The sequence below is a fragment of the Spermophilus citellus genome, assembly GCF_964194105.1.
Source record: "Spermophilus citellus genome assembly, chromosome: 15".
Classification (NCBI taxonomy): Eukaryota; Metazoa; Chordata; class Mammalia; order Rodentia; family Sciuridae; genus Spermophilus; species Spermophilus citellus.
In genome coordinates this window covers 28074145-28079346 of record NC_138195.1, presented here as the reverse complement: position 1 = coordinate 28079346, position 5202 = coordinate 28074145, and the positions used below count along the sequence as shown (strand labels likewise).

General features: G+C 37.6%; 1 pseudogene across 1 annotated transcript; it reads right to left on the bottom strand.

The window, feature by feature from the left end:
• Window positions 1-489: 489 nt before the first annotated feature.
• On the bottom strand, window positions 490-1101 carry LOC308634456 (transmembrane protein 126A-like; annotated as a pseudogene). The gene has a single exon. The product of its transcript is annotated as a transmembrane protein 126A-like (transcript).
• Window positions 1102-5202: the final 4101 nt, after the last annotated feature.

Here is a 5202-nt window from a genome sequence, read left to right as displayed (position 1 = left end):
TTGACTTTTCCTTCTTTTAAGAAATAAACTTATGCAATGAATTTTCCTCTTAGTACTGCTCTCATAGTGTCCCAGAGATTTCTATATGTTGTGCCTGTGTTTTCATTTACCTCTAAGAATTTTGTAATATCCTCCTTGATATTTTCTGTAACCCATTATTCATTGAGTGGCATATTGTTTAATTTCCAAGTGATGGAGAAATTTTATTTTTTATTTTGTCATTGATTTCCAATTTCATTCCATCATGATCTGATAAAATGCATGGTAGTATCTCTACTTTTTTGTATTTGGTAAGAGTTGCTTTATGGGATAATATATGGTCTATTTTAGAGAAGGATCCATGTGCTGCTGAGAAGAAAGTGTATTCTCTTAATGCAGGTTGAAATATTTTATTATGTCAGTTAAGTCTAAGTTATTGATTGTATTATTGAGTTCTATAGCTTCTTTTTTATCTATACAATTTTATTTTGTATACATATTTGCTCAAAATCAGTGAATTTCTAGCCCAGGTTCAGGTAACTGAAGGGTCTTTATAAGTACTTTATATTGTCTAGACGCAAGGTATGCTGCAAACATAGTCTGAAGTAAAATGTGAAATAACATCTTTCTGAAGATAGGCTTAGAAATTTTAATCCAGTAAGTTAAGGTGTTTCCTTTCTCTGGTAGCAGAGCTGATTGATACCTGGCTGCTAAGCCACCATTTACAGGAATAGCCAAGAAAACAGGGTACAGTCCTCCTAAAATTAATCCAACAAGTCCACCTGTTGTCACAGGACAGGTTTCACAATTCAAATCACCTGTGCTCGAAGGTAAACTTAAAAAACCTTTGAAAGATGCTTTTGCTATCAAAAATGGGAGCACTGCCATTGGTAAGCCAGCAGCTATTCAGGCCCGTGTTACATGCAAGACACGCCGAAAAAGACTGTTTGCTATTAGGCCACAGAAAGTAGCATTAAGTCCAATATATTTGGATCCATGTTCAAGTAGATTCCTTTCTGCTTCTGATACTAGTTCAATTTTTCTAGATATGACATCAGAAATTGAGTTTTCCTTGATAGTATCATGTGGTTTATGGTTTTCCATCTTGACCCTGCTGCTCTCCTCCCATCAGGTGCCTTCCCAGTTCTTCTAACATGCCTGGGCTTAAGATACAACCTTTACTCTATTCCTCCCAGCGCAGCCATCTTCGGCAGACACCTATAGTTTCTTTATCCAACTTTTGTTGGGAAGATCTATCCAGTGGTGAGAGAGGTGTGTTAAAGTCACCCAAGATTATTGTGTTGTGGTCAATTTGACTCTTGAACTTGAGAAGAGTTTGTTTGATGTACATAGCTGCAACATTGTTTGGGGCATATATATTTAGGATTGTTATGTCTTGTTGGTGTACATACTTGAGCAGTATGTAATGTGCATCTTTATCACTTTTGATTAACCTTGGCTTGAAGTCTCCTTTATGGGATACAAGGATGGAAACCCCTGCTTTCTTCCACAGTCTATGTGAGTGGTATGATTTTTCCAAGCTTTCACCTTCAGTCTATGGATGTCTTTTCCTATCAGATGAGTCTCCTGGAGTCATCATATTGTTGGGTCTTTTTTTTCAAATTCAGTCTGCTAGCATATGTCTTTTGATTGGCGAGTTTAAGCTATTAACATTCACGGTTATTATTGAGACATGGTTTGTATTTTCATCCATATTTATTTATTTTTGTTATTTAACTTGACTTAATTTTCTTCTTTGATTACTTTTTCCTTTAGGGTACTACCTCCTTCTGCTGATTTTCATTGTTGTTTTTGCTGTTTTTTCTCTTCATGGAATATTTTGCCAAGGATGTATTCTGGCTATAAATTCTTTTAACTTTTGTTTATCATGTAAGGTTTTTATTTCATCCTCAAATCTAAAGCTTAATTCTTCTGGATACAAGATTCTTGGTTGGCACCAATTTTCTTTCAGAGCTTGAAACATTTTGTTCCATAACTTCTAGCTTTCAGGCTCTGTGGTGAAAAATCTGCTGTTATCCTAATTGGTTTTCCCCTATATGTAATCTTTTTTCCTTTCTCTTGTGGCTTTCAAAATTCTCTCCTCATTCTGTATGTTGTGCATTTTCATTAATATGTGCCTTGGTGTGGATCTTTTATGATTTTGTACTTTGTTGTCCTGTAGGCTTCTTGAAATTTGATTTCCAGTTTATTCTTTATGTTTGGAAATTTTTGTGATATTATTTCATTAAATAGATTGTTCATTCCATTGGTTGCAACCTCTATGCTTCTCTCTATCCTAATAACTCTTAAATTTGGTCTCTTTATGCTATATACATATTTCTTCAATATTCTACTTGTGGTTTCTTACCATTATCACTGTGCGGTCTATGTTATTTTCAAGATTATATATTTTATCTTCATTGTCTGATGTCCTATCTTCTAAGTGATCTACTCTGTTGCTGAGACTTTCATTTGAGCTTTTAATTTGGTTTGTTTGTTTTTTTTTTTTCATTTCAAGGATTTCTTTTTTTTTTTTTTTTTTTTAAGATCCTCTATCTCCCTGTTGAGGTGATCTTTTGCTTCCTGGATTTGTTTATGTAGCCCCTTGTCAAAGTGATCTTTCACTGTTTGTAGTCTCTCTCTCATGTCTTCATTGAGTTCAGAGAACATTTTAACAACATATATTCTGAATTCTTTCTCTGTAATTTTATTCTGCTGTGCCTGCCAATAATTCTAATGATGTGGTGTCTTGATTTGTTTGTGGCACTTTCTTCCCTTGTCTTTTCATGTTGCTTGTGTGTCTTCCTTTCCAGCTCTGTGGGTCTGGGTTGTTATTGTTTTTACCCCATATACGTTTGTAGTGCTCTTGTAGGGTTCCAAGATCCTTCCTTTGTGGAGAAGTCAATGTTAACAGATCCCAATATCGACAATATATCACCTATGAACAATTTGTTGTTATAAAAACATTTATAGTGTAGTCTCCATGTACAGAAATGTTGGATTCAATTATTATCTAAAATATAATCAGTAGTTTTGTAAAAAGTTTACAGTTTTCGATGGTGGACAATGAACTGGGGTTGGGTGTAGGACGGAATGCTGATGGGGGAAGATGTGAGGGTATAGAGTTAATATATCTTAGGAAATATGAAAGAAAAATCTAATGAAGAGGGTTAGTAGCAAGAGACTAGGCAGGAAGTAATTTAGGATAGACAAGTATGTGGGAAGACAGTAGAGTACATAAAACGAACACACATATATATTTAGAAAAATACAGGATGTTAAAATAGTAAAATTTGGAGTGGTTAAAGAAAAAAAAGTGAAAAGAGAAAAAAAAGTAAAAAAAGAAAAAAAAATGGAGGGCATATACAACACCTCTATATTATATTATTCAGATGACTCAGTCCTCAAAATCATATTTCATGCAAAGGCTTGGGTTTACACATGTTGAGGATGTGAGGGCTGGAGGAGAGAGGAGTAGAAGAGAAAGAGGAAAAAAAATATTCCAAAGAAGAAAGCAGGGTTGTTACTAGTTTTAGAGGTTGTTTCTTTTCTGTTTCTCTTCTTATCCAATAGGTGGGGCTGTCCTTTTTAAGCTGGTGTCTCTGCCCTCAGTATGGTGTAGGTAACCAGGATGGGAAGACTGATCTTGGTGTAGGGTATCTAGAAGCGAGGATTCCCACCTGCCAGTCTCTGCAGGGAGGCTACACCTCAAGGGTCTCTTTTTGGGACCACTCTTCTGATTTATGCACCCAGTATTGTCTCCCTTTCTTGCCTGGATATTTCCCAGATCCTGGTCTCTCTGTTGGGCTCTAAACTTAGGCCCATCCCCATCACTTAGCAGTTCCCACCTGCTGGACCTCTCACACACAGGCTCACAGCAGGTGGGTGGTGCCCTGGTCACACTGCACACCTCTGTTTTTGTGTTGAGTGGTCACTATGCTGAAATTGCTGCTGGGGGGATGGGGCAGTCGGATACCTGGTACCTGGCCAGATGGAGATTCAATCTGGGAGCAGAGAGCTGCCCCCACCAAATATGGCGAGAAAGGTTATCTAAGTTGGAGTCAGTCTGCTTCCAGCACAGCAGTGTCTGTTGAGGTGGGGGAGCTGCGTGATGGCTTTTTGTGGTGGGTAGGTAGCAGCCGAATGACCTGCATGGGAGTAGAGCACAGTTTGGAGTTCTGAAGAGGTGCTGATAGGTGATTCTGCTTAGCTGCTTTAGAATCTTGTGTAACCTAGAACTGTGGGTTTTGGGTTTCCACCACTGCAGCAGTCCAGAGTCCTACTTGATTGCTGAGGCAGTGGGTTTGATTGTCAACACCATATATAAATAAATAAAATAAAGATCCATTGACAACCAAAAAGAATGTTAAAAAAAAAAAAAACAATTGTCCTTGACCCAGCCCTATTCTGGCCATCCTCCATATCTATGCTCACTGCCTCCAAAGAGCAAAATTCCCTGAGTAATACCTTCAGATATAATATGAAGGAAACAGATTTGTTTCCAGTGCCATTTCCTTTTCTTAGGTGCACAGGAAGCAGCATTTCCCAGCATCCCTTGAAGTTGGGATGGGAATACATGATCGAGCTCAAGAAATACAAATGTAAGCAAAAATGGTATTACACATCAATTCATGGCACTTGGGTGTCCTCAGTGTCTTGTCCATCCTTTCTCATCACTTCATCAGAGATGAGTATGGGACTACCATGTTTGTGAAATGGAACCATTCAAGAGACTTGACCTGGAGAAAGTGAGCTGTCCAGGAAGAGTCACAGAGAAAGGCTTTCCACCAGCCATAACCTGAAGTCATGAACTCCAGGGGTGAATTTGAGGCTCTGGGACATGCTGGTGTAGGACATAGTTTCATATTGACTCCCTCCAATTATGTCTCCATGAAACCCTGTTCTCATACACTGTTTTTGCAGAATTCCAGCTCTTATTTTTCATTGCTCATTTGGTTATTTGCTTTAGGACTCTTTGCCTATTGTTGTTATCCATGATCTATCCTGACAGTTAAATATCCAACATACTTGTCACCTCTTCACAAACTTCAGCCACTTCATTTTCTATTCTATAAAGAAGATGCTGACTTACCATTTTGATTGTGCTCACTCAATCTGGTTAAATTTATAATAATAATCTGCCAATGGGCTTTTCTCTTCTTCTGTAATGTTGATGATACATTGATTTTCCTTTAAATCATTAATTCCACATGGTTGACATTG